Source organism: Poromitra crassiceps, assembly GCF_964638095.1.
Source record: "Poromitra crassiceps genome assembly, chromosome: 6".
Classification (NCBI taxonomy): domain Eukaryota; kingdom Metazoa; phylum Chordata; class Actinopteri; order Beryciformes; family Melamphaidae; genus Poromitra; species Poromitra crassiceps.
The window spans coordinates 22,698,911-22,719,290 of NC_139627.1; positions in this window are offsets into that span (position 1 = coordinate 22,698,911).

Consider the following 20,380-nt stretch of genomic DNA (forward strand, 5'->3'; position numbering starts at 1 on the left):
AGTATTACAGTGAGGGCCTAAATTCATTTTGCAATATGAGTGTGTTAATTTAAGCATACGTATCAGTAAGTGGCACGGGATTCTCAAAGCCTGTGTTGAGGGTCATACGAACAAAAATGCACTCTTGAAGCTAAAACAAATCCCAAACCAACAAGTTAATTATTTACATTTTTACTTCAATGTAAAACAGTCATTTCTTACACATGAGATTACTCTTTTGCAATGTGTTCATCATGCATTTTCATATCGCGATGACGATGAAAATACGATTAAATGTGCAGCCCTAATTTCAAGACAAAATGTCTATTGTCACCTAACCTCGCGTCACCAGGCTCTTGTCGGCGAGAAAGAGCCTGGCCTCCGTTCACAAGTGATTTTGTCACCCTGCCTGCTTCCGCCCTAGACAGGAAACAACAGCAGAAATAGCTCGTTAACTTGACAATTAGACACAACGAATCAGAAAATAAAACGGCAAACAACAAAACAAAAGATGGACGTACCGAACAAAGTTTTTGAAGAAGTTCTTGTAGAAACATTGCGGATTCACAAACTCACATATTTTAAGCCAATACAGAAGCTTTACTTTTCAAACAAATGGCCAGTTGATGGAATAGTTATAACTCTAGTTGTCTGTCTGCTGTTATCGATAATGGAGGATCGAGTACAACAGTTGAAGCATCTCTGCTGCCTGTGCTGGGAAAGACATGGACATTGATCATAAGATTTCACATGGCGAAGTACTCCATTGTCTTTGGCTCTCCAGAAACCTTCCTCGGCAGTTACTAGAAATGTGCTAACGCTACTATACAACTTGTGTTGTTGTTCTTTTCAGGCTCTAGCTAACGTAACCTCGCCGCGTCAAGCTAACGGCAACAAAGACGTTTTTTGGCGCACTTATATCCGGTGTTGCTTCCAGTTCCTTGGTTTACGCCCCCATGACAAAAAGCGGGGTGAAAGGTGCCCAGACTAATTGTCACCTATTGCCCCTCGACACTCAATTCGACAACCCATTGCATTTTTCCCACTTTGTTTGAATTACTTTTCTTACTCTTTTATTCCTGTGTCAATGCAGCAGTTATAGCTAAAGCAGGGGTTCCCAAACGTAAGAAATCTGAAATCAGAAAATCTTCCAGGGCCCACCCAACCCTTTAATCATAACTCTGATCAACACACGAGACTAAGCTTATGTATTTTGCTATATATTTTATATATTATTTCATATTATTATATTATTATATTATTTATATTATATATTTTTTATTTCATTAACAGTGCATGTGAACTTGGGCATACCCCAAAAATCATAACAGGATCTCTACTGTAGCTTTACAAATTACCCTGCTACGCAAAATAGTCTTCTCTGAACTTCCCTACAGCTGTGCAACAGTCTCTGACACAGGGGACAACTGTTGCCAAGAAACTTCAATTGTTCAATTGTGGCTGACGGATATGACCTCTGTTATACGGATGGAGAGACTTAGGTTCCTGATGACCAACTCACTTGGGAAGTTTCTGGTTTCTCATGGACCCCTTGCATGGGATCCTGGGCATAATATCTTCTACAAACATATAAGCACCATTATGTGACTGGTAGCGTGACGTAATACCGAATGTCGACAATATTATGTATGTTTTTTTCTATTTTTTTTCTTCCTTGTGTCTGAGCCTATTTGTTTGTCTTGTTCACGTTTTGTTTAAAAAAAGTTGAAAATAAAATATTGAATTCTTTTTTTTACCCTGCTACAGCCATTTGATTGGCCAAAAATAATCGGGAGTGTTGGCAGACCACTTGCAGCCCACCTGCAGTACCTCCACGGCCCACTAGTGTCAATATGCCCAGAAAAAGCAGGGTTCCCCAACTGTAATGACTCTTAAATGGGTTCCCAATTGTAATGTGGTTGAGGGATAACAGTGAAACTACTCTTTCTTCTACATTCTCTAATTGACTTACCTTCTTAAGATTACAATTCATTCAAATTCCTGGGGACCCCCTGTAACCCCTTCAATGACCCCTGGTGGTGCCCGGAACGCATGATGAGAACCAGTGCAAGACACGCAAACAATGCCTGCGCGCACACATGCACACACATTAGGCATAGGCTACATGTATACCGGTATATATATTTGACCAAAATGTATTGGATTTTACAGTTGATGGAGTAGTATGGGGAAAATAGAGAGGGCATAGAGCAAGTCATCAGAACCATGGACAGCGCTCTGACACCCGGTAACAGACAGTCAAAGCACCTGAGAGAGGCGGAGCTGTCTCTTTCAATGTGGTTCTGAAATGACTGCTGACTTTCACATGTTAAATTTGGATGAATGTTGATTTTATGTTGAATAAGCATATCATTAAGATATAGATTGCTATTGACTATTTTACAAAAAAGAAAACCATGGCAGAGATGGCTTTGCCTTTTGAGGCCATATATTGCAAATGGCACCACTTTAAATCTGATGTGTTCTTATTTGAGTGCAGGCGTATTTCTGGGGTGGCAGAAATACGCCACCCCTTGAGTCATTTGCAAGGGCCAGGGGTTGCACTGGGGCGCCTCTACCCCAGGGGCCCCAGTGCAACCGCACTGCCTGCACTGTCTATATCTACGGCCCTGCTGCAAGAGCACCTTTCTAAAAAGGTTCTTTATAGCACCAAAAAAGGTTCTGCTAAGGCTTTCTGCAAATAAACAGCCCTTCTTTGATTCATGACTCTGATGAAGATGTACTGCACAACATTCGTCGTTTATTAGTCTGCAGAGGCATTTCATTGTCAGAGCTGCTCCAGTGACTCCTTCCTTACCTGTATCTTCTGTATCTTCTGTGTCTCGCTCCTGACACGCACCGGACCTGCCTACAAGAACCTCCTCTCAGCCCTTTTCTGTATTTGTTTAATTGTCTGTACATGTTATTTTAATGCGGGCGGCTGTAGCTCAGGAAGTAGAGCATCGGGCCGTCCACTAATCTCTTTGGATAAAGAGGTTGGTGGTTCGATGCCTGCCTCTTCCAGTCCGCGTGTAGAAGTGTGCGTGGGCAAGATACTGAACCCCAAACTGTCCCGATGGCATGGTAGCTTGCCGCCATCGGTGTCTGAATGTGTGTGGGAATGGGTAAATGTACCTACTCATTGTAAAGCGCTATATCCACCTTATTTTTGAATGGCCCTCTGTAAAATGATTATAGGTGCAAGGTCTGGTCTAGAACGTGACTGATTGTTGCAGATGGTTGTTAACGTTATTTGTTGGCAGAGGGTCTGCAGGCTACTCAGCGCATTTCCTCATTGTCAACTCCGACACTGGAAAAAAAAGTTGCTTGTCACAAAGAAATAACACTCGTTTGACGACTTATTTGAGGGAATGTAATAATGTTATCTATCTGTCCGTGTCAGCAACGTAACGGTGGGAGGGTGCTGGGAGGATTACACTGGAAGAAGCACCCATACTGTATTACACGTAAGGCATCATGGCAGCTAGAAATGGTGGATAAATGCAGGCCATTTTCCATTTACCATGCCTGTGTGCCTACGCAATTACAGTAAGGTCAAGGCATTTGACCTGGAATATGTAAAATGCTAAAGCTGATTTGTACTCACAGCTTTCCTTGTTCTCTCCTTCACCTGGGTTTGGTTGTGTTGCAACGACAGAATGGTGCTATGAGAGAGAGAGCGCGCGAGAGAGAGAGAGAGCGAGAGAGAGAGAGGGTAGCTGGAGGCGTATGTTTTGGCATGCATGCCTTTGTTAAAACCAATATATTCAGTTAGTTTCTCTTGGGTTTTCTTTAGCATGATAATGTCGGGCCATCTGGCGCTAGCACGCTGCTGCCCTCAAGCAGAACTTCTAAACAGGTTTGCATTATTTTAGGTCAGTGTTGCAGAAGGGCTGATTTGCAGGGACGTCTGTCTCGGCGATGTGCTGCTGAAACAGCCAAAGCGACACATATTCTCCTTCCCCTGCCAAACTTAAGATGAGGCAAATATCGCTCTGGAGTTGCTACCATGGAGCTACCGACCCTGTTAGAGCGTTGTTCAAAATATCAGCAAAGCAATATATCAGTCTAACCCTAAGTGTTATACATCTACATTTACAAGCCTACAGATCTTCTTACGGCTCAGTGAAGCTCACTCCGATTCCCCTTTGTCCTTTCTTCTCCCATCTCCCAGCCCGTCCCTGAGGGCCCTATAGGATCTTTACTCCTTGATCATGGATGTTGTCAAGGCTTTAGGGGTGAGCATAGATCATGATTAGAGCAGGCTCGTCGCGAGCCATATTCCCTGTCCCGGCTGTCGACAGCTGATGGATCACCGTTGCCGTGGCCTCCCCAGATCTGGCGCTACATGCTTGTGTCACATGTGTGTCTTCATGGCTAAATGAATGAACACCAAACCAACGGCACCAGGACGCTGACTGTCATTAATAACAGTGTTCCAGGACAAGGACACATACTGCATCACATTCGCTGGTAGTTTGTGTCATGCTTCCAAATCACTATGTAAAAAGCCAGCTCCAACAGCAGGCCAGAATCCCCCCGCTGACATGAACCTACACCCCCTGCCCCCATGTTACTTTAAAGGAGTAGCAGCTGGAAACTGCATCCGTTACATTAAAGGAAAATTATTATTATTATTTTTACAACCTGGACCTTATTTTCAGCTTAGTTTATGTTATACTAGTCACCCAGAACAGAAATGTCTGAAAATGCAGTATGGAGCTAGAATGTGCCGTGCAACGGCCTGGAACAGAGGGCGTAGGGGCATGTGGTAACCGTGAATTTACATCCTGTAAATAGCTTATTTTCTGCCATGCAGCAGCTCATATTCTTATTATATGATAGTGGCATAAGATCAAAACCACACAAGAGCAATGATAATATAATTTGAAGGAGAAAAACAACAATAAGCAGTAATAATATAAGTGAGAAGAGAAAAGCAGTAAAGAACACTGGCAGTGCAAGGTGCGATGAAATATGATCAAAATGTTGTCATTCTGCTGTGGTGTGATTGCCCGCAACATTTTTGCTTTCAGACTTTGATTGAATAAGACAAACATTTGTTATCTGCCTGCCTGGAGTGCCAGATGGCCTGTACAGTACGTGCTCTGACCGCTCGCTCTGCACTCACAGGACTAGATCAACAGCAAATCAAATGAGTGCACATTTCATTGACCTTAGTCTGGTCCTTCTGCTCCCTCGGAAGCAGCTTTGTTTACATTGCAGTACTTTATAGTGAGGTAATGATTGACACTTGCCCGTGAGTCCCAGTGGAAGCTGTTAGCTGGGCTTCTCCTCACAGCCAGCTGTACTGATCATGTCCAGGGGGTCGGCCTACTCAGAGATTCTGCCCTTGTTTATACCTTCAGCTCAAAGTCATTCATGGTGTCTGGAGGCTAAAAAGCTATGGGGAAATTACCAGAGCTTTGCTGTTAGTTTTGGGGGTTTTCCACAATTATACCAAAATATCCTAGTGGACATTGTCTATGTTGACTGTGATGACAAGAAACTTCCATTAGTGAGTCCTGGTGGCTCACCTGGTAGCACGCGTACGACGGAGGCTCGGTCCTTCGCGCGGCCAACACGGGTTCGAATCCGACCCGAGGTCCTTTGCCGTATGTCATCCCCTCTCCGTCTCTCCCCACCTTTCCTGTCTGCTTACTGTCCTATCCAATAAAGGCAAAAATGCCCCCCCCCCCCCCCCAAAATAAAATTGTTAGAGAATGAAATTCCACAGCCAAAAGGTAAACAGTGAACCACTTGAAGAAAACCAGTTGAAATTAAATGATGGAGCCAGGAGTCAGAAGAAGTCGTCTGATATGATGTATTTAACATAGATCTTGGCCAAGAGATGCACTCTTGTATATTCACGGATGGATACACAGGCTTACATACATTGAACAGAAAGTCAAAGATACTTATAGGGCACACATCAGATTACATCAGTCTTGACGCACACTTGAAGGCTACTCTGTAGACTCAACCTATCTGTTATTCTGGCCCTGTAGGGGACACCGTGGCACGGTGACAGGGCACAGTGTGCGATAGAGAGGAGCTGCAAATGTAAGGTACAAGTTATCTAAATACGTCTGTCTGTGTCATAACTATATGTAACTAAAATGGAAATGTATATGAATACATTAATAACTAGTGATTGTCCAAATAAAGGCTAATGTGATGTACATTTTCTCTATCAAAAATCCAGTAGTCCAAAGACTCCATGCCTGTCTCCATTCTTCTGACAGCTTTGACCAATAGGCTGGCTCTAACCCTAATATGGTGGACATCTTTTGGAATAATAGCTGTCATGGTTAGTCTCCGTTCCATTATGAGCAGCTGCCAGCCAAGTCTGGCATTTCTGATAAAAACAAGCAGTGCTAATTTACTGTGAATTGGTTGTCATAAAAATGTATGGTTCAATTTAAAATAAAGCCTTTGGGGTTGTGTCTTTTTCGAGCAAAGGTTGTGTCTGAAAACACAAACAGCAAGTACTGTAAGTGCATGTGCTGTGAGCATTTTATAAATATGTCAGTAGGGGGCAAAATGTATCAAGTATCCCATAGTCAATGACCTAGACTCAGCTCTCAGTCTTAATCCGTTTCACTACTGTAAGAATATATACTGTGAGAATATTACTATTTAAATCTTTTCATAACGTTAGGTGGTGCTGTTGGAAGCCTTGCATCGGAGAACCAATCATGAGCGTTGTGGGCGGGCCTGCTTTCTGGGAGCAGTGACGCTCATGCAGAGCCGGTGCTGTCGCGTTTGCGGAGAAACATATTAATCACTTAGAAACAAACATAACCTGTTAATAGGACGTGTTTCATCCGGCCCTGGCGGCTAGAGGTGTTTTGCCCAGCGATAAGCCCGACTCCCGAGGCTACGTTACAGAGCCTGCTGATGACTCACAGTAGCAAGCACCACTTCCGGGTAGGAAGAATTATTGTAAAATAAACAACAGGTATAAACTCTCTTTGCAGCACATCAGTGTCTTGCTCTATATTGGAACTATGAAACATTGCATTGCCGCTACCAAATAAAATTCAAATAATAAATGTAGGCGTGTCTGCTGCCGGCCGTTCTCGCCGGGCTCTGAACCCAGTTTTGGAACAGTAAATTCCCAGACGTGTGGTGGTTAGTTGGCGCTGTTGGCGCCGCTCACCAAACGTCTGGAAACCGAGACTATCAATGACCTAACACTAACTGTAACACTGATATACAGCAGTCTGCTGTGTAGACATTACAGACCTCTTAGGGCTAATGTACATGGCTGCGAACAGACCCACACCTCTGTGTATGCAGGATCCGACAAAAATAGAACAGGTGCGTAATCTTTCCGTACCACATGTATCACCCATCAATTAACATGGGCGAGAGTCGATCCGCCAGTTTTTCTGGATCCGCAACGCAGCCGTAATGTATCTGGTGTACATTGCCTGTTAGTCCCTCAGAAGGAGAAAATACCTTATATGTAGGGGTGCACCGATCACGTTTTTTGCCACCGATCGCCTATGAGAAATATCTGCCCGACCGATCACCGATTGATCACTGATCATCGATCAGTTTTGTTGTTGTTTTTAGCAGCTATAGCAGTATATTATAGAACAGTTTCCATTTTACATAATAGGCCTATATTTCATCCATCAAATTGAAAGTGCAGCACATTTTCTTTTTTTCTACATCAATATTTTATATTGTGTAAACGAAACCGCCAACATGATTTTTTGTGTGTGAGATAATTGGAGCACAAGACTGTTGACACTTGTATGTGTTGTTGAGTGGAGTTAAATAAATGGAGACACTCGCAGAAAATGTATAAAAGCAATAGATCACTTCAGGCCGTGATATATGCTTATTATAAGGGTGTTTTCGAAGCACGTTTTTCGAAGCACGACCCTTAGGTGTGGTATAATAAGCATATACCACGGCCTGTCATGATCTATTGCTTAAATATAGCATATTTTCTCTAAATTCAATTAATAGTTTATATAAAATGAACACATGACCATTTATTTATGTAGCGGTTTGGCCAAGTTTATACTAGTAAATGTCAAACCCCACAATGCATTCAGAATACAGATGATGGTTATTTAAAATTATATCTATTTATTTATATTTATATTTCAGTCCAGTTTCCTCAGTTCAGTTTATAAAGGAACAAAAATATTGCACTTAGGGATTTTCATGTTACCAGTTCAATGCAGTTCAGTTCACTCAAGTCAAGTCAAGTTTATTTGTATAGCACATTTCATACACAGAGGCAATTCAAAGTGCTTCACATAAAATGGTTGACAGGAAAAGAAAAGAAGAGAGTAAAATGGACATTTAAAAGCATCACAACAAAACTTAAAAAAAAAAAAAAAAGAGTATAAAAAGTGCATTAAGCAACTTCATTAAGCACATAAAATGGTTGAAAGGAAAACAAACGAAAAGAAGAAATAAAATGGACATTTAAAAGCATCACAACAAAACCCCAAAAAAAGAGTATAAAAAGTGCAATAAGCAACAGGCGCAGCAGTTGCAGAAAGAGCTAAACAAAAACAAAAAAACAAAAATACTCCACTCAGGCATTTCCCTGTTACCCAAACTGAAACCCAAAACTATTTTATAGATATATAAGCTAAAGGTAACCGAAGCTGACCCAAAGCTTTGTCAAGTGGTCACCTGTCTTTTGCCAACGCACGGCTGGTGACAGCTGTTGTCAGTTCAGGTTAGATAATTAGTTGGCTAGTTTATTACAAGATTAGAACAGCTGTTGTCAAGTCTCTGGGCTGAGACGTTTGGCTGTCGGCTCCTCAATGGATTTCCTTGGGATGACGAGAGCATGAGAGGAGATGTTTTGCCAGGCTTAACATTACGAGGACACATGCAAATATGGATGAAACGCAGACTTAACACAGCGCAAAATGACTCGGTAGGCTGACGTAGTGGAGGACTGGAGGTAACTTCTCCCTGCTCTTCACTTACCGGCTGAATTGTGTGACTCAAAGGAACGCAAGGGGCGTGTTAGTCTCGCTGGCCAGCCTCCCCTACCTACCATGAGAGGAGTCTGGCGGCGCAGGTCTCCATTGTGGGATTGCGATGGGCGGCAAAATAGTTTCCAACAATCCAACTTGCCATTTTCAGCGTGTAGCAACGAGCTAGCGTGTAGGTTTCTGCCGTTAGCTTGCTAGCTAGTTAGCGTTGTTGTTTTCACTGAGGCGGCAGGGCACTGTTTGCAATGACATACAGGGAGGAGGGAACGGAAGCCGCTCTGATTGACATGGTCGGAGCCAATGACAGAGCTTGTAATAAGACGGGAGCGGACATCCGGCCGCGACTGAAACAGTCGCTCCAATGGGAGAGCAGCTGTAGAGAAAGAAAGGGCTTATCTCAGTAGCCTGTTTCCGTGCAGCCAGACGACTCTCACAGAAGGGAGAGGAGGCTGGCCAGCGAGACTAGGGGCGTGTTGACAGAGTCTGGTGCGGACTGGGGTGTGTGTGGAGGTGAGTGAAAAACACTGACGAAAGCAAAGCATCGTCCAAATGATGGAAAATATTGGCGTAAAGAGTGCGATTTGCAACACGATATAAACGATAGAGCATAATATGAAAGTGAAACGATAGACATTTTCTATCATGAAAGCGATGTTTGTTTTTTGACACAAGTTAACTCTGCGGAGAAATGGGCTGTCTCTCGATCGCATATTTGAGGTCAAAATCTGCCAATTCTGATCGCATGCCGATCAATCGGTGCACCTCTACTCATATGTCTCCAGGATATGTCTTGATTTGTTTGGCAATTAATCGAAATGTTAACACTTTATAATAAGGTACACACATTTTATAGTAGTTGCTAGGAAACAAATGAGAAACAAATGAGAAACTAACTATTAGTGATTAGTTGATGATTAGCTAATGGCCTTTAATCATTAGTTAATCATTAGTTAAAGTCAGTTTGTGAGTATAGTAGTTAATCATGAGTTAATGATTATTGGTCAGTTGTTGATTACTCATTAGTTAATGGTCAGTTTGTGAGTATAGTAGTTAATGATTAGTTAATCATTACTTAATTATTACCTGTCCATTAGTTATTTTTTGTGTACCCTATTGAAGTGATGCATCATACTGAGTAGTTCATGAGTATTGAATCATTATTTAATTATTACCTGTCCATTAGTTAGGCTACTCTTTTTGTGCACCCTATTGTAAAGTGATGCATTACAGGCAAGCTAGAAACCCCTACGCTGAAAATGGTAAGCTTTGCATACTCTAGCCTTGCATACCCCCCAACGCTACTATTTACGCAAGGACACCGTAGCTGGGCTTAGCGCTAAGACGATTGTGATTGGTTTAAACAGATGCAAACACGGCAGAGTGTTTTTTCCTTATACCAGAATGTTAGTGGGCTCTCCAGACCTCTCTCCAGCGCTGTACGGCACACCGCTAATGTGGAACTAAGCGAGACTATGGGAAGGACAAACTTAAGTACCCCGCTGTCTTTGTCAGACAAGGACAGACACTCTGTGGAGAGCTCGCTCCATGCAGCTAACCCCCCTCCAATCCTCTGTTTGTATCAAGGTTTTATTTAGTCCCATTGGAGGCCATTTTTACTTTGCTAAATGGAGGGTTGGAAAATCAATGGTCCAAAAAGCCCCCTGGATATGTGTGGTGTGTTGACACAGACACCATCTTAGTAGCAACCGTGTATGGTAATATGCAACTTTTTTTAAATCCTGTGTGTGTGTGTGTGTGTGTGTGTGTGTGTGTGTGTGTGTGTGTGTGTGTGTGTGTGTGTGTGTGTGTGTTGTGTTTGTGTGTGTGTGTGTGTGTGTGTGTGTGTGTGTGTGTGTGTGTGTGTGTGTGTGTGGGGCAGGGGGTGTGTGTGGGTGTGTGTGTACAGAATGATGAAAACACCACATGAAAAATGACTTTAATTAACTAAATCACAATTACAAAGGCAATTACAGAGGCAAGTCATATTAAGTTGAATGCCAATTAGCAGTATGTGTATCTTTCAAAGAGCTCTGACAGTCGCCAGGAGCAGCAATCACAAAAACGGCAAAATTTGCCAGGGGAAGAGTCTACAAAATCATTACAAAATAATGTCAAACACAGACGAACTGCAATGGCGCAGAGGAACAGTGGTCACAAGTCAAAGCACACCAACAGGGATCCACACACTCTGCACACACCAACAGGATCTGCACTAACAGGATAGTTGCTATGAGCTGCTGTAGCTGCTACAGCCTCAGAAAGTCCAATTAATGGATAGAGAATTGGTTCAAAATCTCTGTGACGCAGTCTCAACAAAAACCTGTATGCGGTGAGCAAAGCTCATATGACAGAAAACGATTGTATCCAAGGCCAACACACAAGGATACATAACCTGTACAAAACCTGGACCCTGAGCAATGGAAACATGTCAAAAGGTTTGCTGACTCTTTCGAGGTCATCCCTCATAGAGGCATGACCCATCACCCCTCTCTGATTGGGTTAGGTTTAGGCATGGGGAGTGATGACTGGTTAGGTTTAGGCATGGGGAGTGATGACTGGTTAGGTTTAGGCATGGGGAGTGATGACTGGTTAGGTTTAGGCATGGGGAGTGATGACTGGTTAGGTTTAGGCATGGGGAGTGATGACTGGTTAGGTTTAGGCATGGGGAGTGACGCTTGCTTAACGTTAGGGTAAAATATCAAGGTAAGCCAATCAGAGGCAGAGTAGAGCGGGTAGAGTAGGGCATCCTGGGAAAAGAAATATCACGTTAGATACTGATCCAAGGGAACATTGGGCTGAGGGAACATATTTCCAGATGGGTTAGAAACACTTGGAAAGAGTGAGAATTATTTTAATAATGTGTGGGAACAACAGTGTGGCTTGGCTGGTTATAAATCCAATATCAATATAGGAAAAGAATACTACAGGTGATTGCAGGCAATTATTGCTCTGTACACGGCTTGAGTAAAATGAAACTGAGGAACCTGATTAGAACCTGATGGGGAAACTCACATGGATGATATTTTTCTTAGGAACTTCATCACAAACAGCATTTTGCATTTAAATGCATTGTTGCAAGGTCCAATTTCGGGAGCCATCCGATGACGTGGGAGTATCATTTAAACCGTAAGCCCTGAAATTGAGGTCAGTTCAGTTCAGGCGTACAATATATTGTATTACTTAGCCTTCAATTACTAGATTTAGCCTACTCAGAGTTTCAAGTCATCTGTGTGGGCCATGATCAAAATGGTGGATTTAATGAAAGCAGTAATGAAAGCACACAGACCTCTGATCCTGTAGGATGAATGAGTTTCTGCCTCACTCGGATTTTCCTGCAAAGACAGCAGGAAATAAATCAAAAGCTTTTTGATCAGATCAGCCTTTATTGGCCACAGCCTTCTGCAAGCTTGACTGAAAACTTAAAGGAAGGCTTTGCCGATTTTCATCCCACTGCGGCAAGTAAAAAAAATGTGGTTAAGATTAGGGTTAGATTAGGGTTAGGGTGTGAAAAAAGTGCAGCTCAGGGTGTGCTCAGTCCTATAGCTTAATCTGAGGGTGTGCTCAGTCCTATAGCTTAATCTGAGGACTGGGGTTCGATTCCCGCTCGAATCACACACATTTTAATAAAACATTAGGGTTAGACATTACTGTAGGTTTAGGCAAGTACAATAATTCAATCTGGAGAGACTAGAGACCAGTGAATGAATAAAATAATATTTATTACAATTGCTAATGAATGATGCATTACAGAAAATATGATGAGAATTAAGTATTGCTAATAGTCTTTGGCACTTAGACACCACAGGGAGATATTGAGATAGAGCTGCATCAGCCCAGAGCAGCAGCCAGTTACAGTATATCCCACTGTAGAGTCTAGATACTGGTGGTGGTGATGATGATGCCTCTCCTTCTGAGACTGATGAGACTCTTCAGACTGAAGAATCTGGGCCTGGGAAGACTGTGTGGACAGGTGGAGGGTGCAAGACTGTCAGCAGCAAAGTTGGGAGACTGAACGGGATAGAAAAAAGCATATTTAAGAGGACAACAGCCATGTGATTGGCGTACAATGGGGGTTGAAAAGCAGTGTGATAGGCTTATAATGGAGGTGTGTGGGGTGAGAGGTAAATGTGATGCTATGCTATTGGATAAAAGAGACCAGGCGGGTAAACAGCTGAATATACAGATTTGAAGGGGTGGAGTGAACTGAGCAAGTGTAGAGTGCTGCAGATTATAGTCTTCCTGGCTGAACCTCCATTAGAACTACATTTTGGTTAGGGTTAGGATTTGGTTATGGTCGTGGTTAGATGAGAAAACCCTAACCCTAATCTTAACCACATCTTGTTTACTTGTCGCATGTTTTCAGGAAGAAGCAATTGCGGCGACCAATCAAATGAGTTTGGGGCAGGGTTTTCCCAGCCCATACTAGGAAGAAATGTTGGTCCAGGAACAACTGTTACTTGGTGAAATCAGTTTGTGATAGAAGCATGCTTGGAAATGTCGGTCGGGACCTTAGAAAGTTGAATGACAGAAATCGCAGAGGCAATATCGCAGTTAATAAGCCAGCGTTGCCTTTTTACACTCTCTCTCTTTCTCACTCACACACACTGTCACCATTACGCAATGACAAACATACACACACACCGGTCCTCCTGACCATAGACTGTAAAACAAACAAACAAAACACACGCGTGCACGCACGCACAGAAATGCTGCAATCTCTCCATATACAGACAGACATGCACAGAGTATCGCTGCTGTATCTCGTTGGCTCATTTTTGGCAGTTTATAAGTAAAAAATAATACAATTACTGTAGTAAAAAAAAAAATCCATTGTTCTCAGGTGGGACAAGGCCCACCCATTTTCGCCTGTTACAGGACTCTACTCAGGGTTCAATATCTTCCCGGATGATCCGACCAAAGTTAACCAAAGTTATCTGGGTGAGTTTAACATCATATTTAAAGCTGGAAATAAGGTCCGGGTGTGTAAAAAACCGGAATTCTCCTTTAAAGCTGCTGCACTAGGCCAAATTTACATGTAAATATATCTTATCACCCTGATTGAGACACCATAAATTTGAAAGATGAAGATGAGGTAATCTCCCATGGATGTTTATGCACGACAAGAAATCGTAGAGGATATGACTGGCTGCGCTCGGAGCTCAGATATTTGACAGTGTTCTCCCACATGTCACAGACGCCCTATTTGTTGCATTGATCCTGGGGTTTTAGGCCTGCATTCATCGAGGAATGAAAAGTGGATTGGTACAGTACGTGCTCCCTTCAGATATTCTCATCAGCATTTAGCCGTGAGCAGAAGGAGCTAACAGGCTCACAAAACTAATCAACTTTCAAACATGTCAGGAAATACATAACATAAAGGAAGAAAAACCTAAAAACCACAAACATGAAAAAAAAAAAAAAAATCTAAATATATACATGAACAAATTCACCTATAACATAACCCCCCTCCCCACACGACTCCCCCGCACACAAACCCACACATACATTTGGTTCACAAATGCTACTTATGCCCATCAACATGTACAGTACAAAACCCAGTTCTCAAGGAACCCATTTTGAACAAAACAAAATAGCTGAATCAACAAATAAGCAGTTTCTACCACACAACAAAGAATAGACAAATGGAACGTTGCTATCACGGCGACGCCCATGGCCCTCACGCACGGCTTCACTAAATGCATTCCAAGTCATGCTATTTTCTACTTTAGCGCCATGCATACGGGCCACCGACATCTCCATGACAGCCAGGTCCACAGCATGTCAGGAAATCTGCATTTCCACCGTAACATGGATGCTATGATCATGTCTGTCAGTGTACAGGGGTGATTTGAAGAGTGAGGTGTGATGCTACTCATAGGTTTCTGAAAACTCTGGACTCACTTCTGAATGTAACATCGATCGTATCCAGGAGCATGTGCTGTAAACACAGTGATGCCAGCCTCATGGTGTTTTTCAGACAGAACAAGAAGCCGTGATTCCTCATGCTAATGTGCGATATTAGGCTAATGATGTGTGGTGGATGTTGAACATCTGGTTGTTCCTGGTTGCACTGATAATCAATTAGAGGTGCAGAGCAGAAGAGCTGCTCCCTCTCCCTCCATCCCCTCCTCACCATGCTGTGCTGTGAACGACGCACTGGGGGGAATGTTGGTATTAAACTCCTCTCTCACCGCAGGGACTTTTATTCTACCTTCACCTGACTTACTTGGCCCATGGCCCATTCAGGTTGAAGAGGCAAGGCCATCTGAGGCCAGCACAGTTGTATCGCCTCTGGGAGGCTTTCAGAGATCCAACAATGCCCAACAATACAAGGCAAAAATCATCCCGCAACAATCCTTATGCCATTCTACCAGCCAGTCTGAGCCGACTGTCTGCAGTGATTCAGCGTGGCTTTATTCACAGCTTGAGTGAGGCAAACAAATAAGAATCCTCACAATGGAGGTTATGCTAATCACTCGTGCAAATTAAAATGCTTGTCTGCACAGTAAAAGCTGAGATTCAGTTTTATATTGTTGTGTTGTTGTATGTAGTGTAGCTATATGAATAAGCGGCATGCAGAGTCATGATAATGATCGGAACAAAAATAATAGCTTAGATAAAATGATGTTTACTTTACAGAAGACAAACCAGCCAACTCCTACCATTATACCAATTCCATGTGTTACCTAACGAGGTGCTGGTCTTGTGAAAACATAACAATGTTTTTTAAATGCACTTTTTAGAAAAGAGTGATGTTGAACCACTTGTCCCTTGAATTTGAATTATTGAATTTAAAAAAAGTTAAAATACTCCCCATACATCATATCAACCCACTCAAGGTATGTACTTTTGTTTATAAATGTATGTACTCAGCTGTCTCTCTCCCTGCACCCTGTAGGTCATACTTCCAACAAAATTCTAACTTACATACACATAATACAAGACACTCAGATCACCTTCACCCCCATACTGTCACACTACTACACCAATTGTCAATACGCTACAGAGGTGCTATACTATGGACGAACACCTATATCAATATTGCCAAACATGCATCATTGCTTAAAGGTCCCATTCCGTGCAAAAGCTGTTTTTACTTGTAAATGCATATATACTGCTGTCAGCCCTCCCTGTAATGAGTGGTCACAAGCTCAGAACTGCCACAGTTGGATTTGTCCCTATACAGCTCTCTCAAGCAGTCTCCTCCAAGCCACACCCCCAAACGCTTCGTTTGCCCAGACGGGGGATCGGGACGTCACGAGCTTCCTCACGCATACTGCGCGCGTCTCTCTCACACAAGCTATCTGCACCATTTTGTCTATAGCCACAAAATTAACACTTCTAGCTGGAGCGACGCCAACTGTACGTGATCCAGCAACTGCAGAGGTGCATTCGGTAAGTCTAGGCATTTTGAGATGTCCTCTTTAGCGTAGTAACCGTTAAGTTAACGATAACTCGCAACCTAGCGTGCTGGTCCACAGATGCTAATCTGATTGGCCGCTGGGAGCCTGGGGCGGGCTCTCCCTCAGCGGCCAATGGGAACTGTTAGTTCTGAATATATTATAGAAACAGGCCATTCTTGGGAAGCGACGAGATGAGGAAGTGAGAACTCTGTCACAACAAACGGGGTTGCTATATTTTCGACAAATTAATCCAGAATCATGTTTTATGGACCAGAGACACACGTTTTTAAGAGGTTACAGCTGCACGAATTGGGACCTTTAACTCATTCCCTGCCAGAGGTTCAAAGGAGAAGTCGGCAGCCACCATTTTCACTAATTTTCCAAGACCCACGGAATATTTTCTTCTATGACTATGTAAACACTGAATATCCCAAAAGGAAAGAAGAGAGCCTCTACTTTAATAGAAAAAAGTTTAATTCTACCTTCATCCGTTCTTTAGTTATCGACACTTGAATGTAGGTAGTGTTCACTGAAAACGTCTCTCCACAAAAAGTTGACAAAAAAGGCATTTTTGTAATTGAAGTAATCTTCACAGGTCCTGAACCAAATAAATGTCTTTGATGGCGGATACTGGCCGGTGTTACACTCAACTAGGATCCCCATAATCATTTGGTTTCCCCTTCCGGTCAAACACGCCCGTGGGCACAGCTTACTGTAACAACGGTGCGAGAAAGAGATTCACTGAGCTATTGAGAGAGGGGAGCCCGCTCACGCGTTTGTTTTGCACAGGGGGGCGATTGGTTGTCTGTGTATGGAGGTCAGGAGCAATCTACACAGAAATGTACACAGTGTCAAGAGTTTAGGAACTGGATTACTAATTCCTGAGGACAAGTAACTTGTGGACGTGTTGTCAGTGCCTGCAGCGTGGTGAAAACAAAATCCTTCACGTTTGAGTGACAGGCTGCCGCCCGCTGTAATGGAGTCCAAGCCTGTGTCGATAAAAGCTGTTGGACCAGCGTTTGAGCAGTGCCATGGAGCTGTGTTATGGTCTGGAGAGATTGTTGCTTTTCTCTGCTTCCTGGTTTTGCTAGACAAGTGTGGTCGTCCTGTACAACTTTAGACGTACTTTAGACGTGCTGTAGTATTTCACAAGGTGAGTAAGACAGCCATCTATCACATGACAGTGAAAACACTTATTGACATCCAATGACGTCAATGGTGGGGAAGCGTTGTGTGTTAAATGACGTTCAAAGACGCCAATGGTGGCGAATGAGTTAACTTAAAGTCGAACTGAACCTGTTCGTCACGTGCATAATGAGTCCGTTTCAGACTTGAAAACATAGTTTGTCTAAGATGACAGGTTGAGAGGTGGGTCATAGTATCATGTCGATGATTTTATTTGACAATTCTGGGGACTGGATTGGGCTTTGGCCAATCCTGGCGTATTCCGCCTCCAAATCGAGTGCGATTCAGTGTGTTGTGGCGCTCCCCTCGGGAAGAGCCTTTTGACGGGAGGCTGAGTGGCTGAGTGGAGCTCAGCGACCCGCAGGCAGCCAGCTGCCTTCGTGTTGCCGAGCGGAGAGTGCAGCACGTCGGCCTGGAATCTCCGAAGTGCAACCCCTGATAACCAAGCTCTCGGATGCGCGCACCATTATCGCTGCTATAACGATACGATATCCCTGGAATGTGCGTTTTAACGAGCCAGTTACATTTCTTTGCATTCTTACAGATTATAGTTTTTGTTTTTTATCCATGTTTCTAACAATTGGCCAAGTTAGTAGTTAGTTAGTTTATGGGATAGGAATTCTGCCAGATGACAGGCACTAGGCGCCATTTTTGACTTCATTTGGAAGAGAAAATTATCCAGAAATGAAGATTTGATTGACAGCTGCATGTCGTGATATGATTGGTTGAAATGGGGTAGAAATTCGATAGTACTGGGTGACGTCAGCAAACTGTAAATTACTGTTATCAATGAAATCTTGAAAAACGAACTTTTGATGTGAAAAAGTGTGAAAAACTAAAGAAATTAGATTGTTGTGATTTGTTTTGCATACATTATTAAATAGGTGCACTGCATACCCAGGTATTTGAACTAAAAGAAAAGAAAAGTCATTCTTGGGTTCAGCTCGACTTTAAGCTTAAACTCTCTCTGATGAGTCACACATACTGTAGTCCACATAAATCTCACTTACAGTACACCTCAAATGGCTATTTTAATTAATTTTTAAATAATTTGGATTGCTCTGTTTTTTTTCTATTGTTTTGTTTCCTTGTTTTTGTAGTGTTTTCTGAGGTAGAGACCATGTATAAGGCCAGATACAGCAGGGTTTCATGTCTCTACCTGCACATTGTTTTTTGTTGTGTTTTCTGAGGTAGAGACCATGTATAAGCCCAGATACAGCAGGTTTTCATGTCTCTACCTGCACATTGTTTTGTTGTGTTTTCTGAGGTAGAGACCATGTATAGATACAGCAGGGTTTCATGTCTCTACCTGCACATTGTTTTTGTTGTGTTTTCTGAGGTAGAGACCATGTATAGATACAGCAGGGTTTCATGTCTCTACCTGCACATTGTTTTTGTTGTGTTTTCTGAGGTAGAGACCATGTATAAGCCCTATACAGCAGGGTTTCATGTCTCTACCTGCACATTGTTTTTGTTGTGTTTTCTGAGGTAGAGACCATGTATAAGCCCTATACAGCAGGGTTTCATGTCTCTACCTGCACATTGTTTTGTTGTGTTTTCTGAGGTAGAGACCATGTATAAGCCCTATACAGCAGGGTTTCATGTCTCTACCTGCACATTGTTTTTGTTGTGTTTTCTGAGGTAGAGACCATGTATAAGCCCTATACAGCAGGGTTTCATGTCTCTACCTGCACATTGTTTTTGTTGTGTTTTCTGAGGTAGAGACCATGTATAAGCCCTATACAGCAGGGTTTCATGTCTCTACCTGCACATTGTTTTGTTGTGTTTTCTGAGGTAGAGACCATGTATAAGCCCTATACAGCAGGGTTTCATGTCTCTACCTGCACATTGTTTTTGTTGTGTTTTCTGAGGTAGAGACCATGTATAAGCCCTATACAGCAGGGTTTCATGTCTCTACCTGCACATTGTTTTTGTTGTGTTTTCTGAGGTAGAGACCATGTATAAGCCCAGATACAGCAGGGTTTCATGTCTCTACCTGCACATTGTTTTGTTGTGTTTTCTGAGGTAGAGACCATGTATAAGCCCAGATACAGCAGGGTTTCATGTCTCTACCTGCACATTGTTTTTGTTGTGTTTTCTGAGGTAGAGACCAGGTATAAGCCCTATACAGCAGGGTTTCATGTCTCTACCTGCACATTGTTTTTGTTGTGTTTTCTGAGGTAGAGACCAGGTATAAGCCCTATACAGCAGGGTTTCATGTCTCTACCTGCACATTGTTTTTTGTTGTGTTTTCTGAGGTAGAGACCATGTATAGATACAGCAGGTTTTCATGTCTCTACCTGCACATGGTTTTTGTTGTGTTTTCTGAGGTAGAGACCATGTATAGATACAGCAGGGTTTCATGTCTCTACCTGCACATTGTTTTGTTGTGTTTTCTGAGGTAGAGACCATGTATAAGCCCTATACAGCAGGGTTTCATGTCTCTACCTGCACATTGTTTTTGTTGTGTTTTCTGAGGTAGAGACCATGTATAAGCCCAGATACAGCAGGGTTTCATGTCTCTACCTGCACATTGTTTTGTTGTGTTTTCTGAGGTAGAGACCATGTATAAGCCCAGATACAGCAGGGTTTCATGTCTCTACCTGCACATTGTTTTTGTTGTGTTTTCTGAGGTAGAGACCAGGTATAAGCCCTATACAGCAGGGTTTCATGTCTCTACCTGCACATTGTTTTTGTTGTGTTTTCTGAGGTAGAGACCAGGTATAAGCCCTATACAGCAGGGTTTCATGTCTCTACCTGCACATTGTTTTTTGTTGTGTTTTCTGAGGTAGAGACCATGTATAGATACAGCAGGTTTTCATGTCTCTACCTGCACAT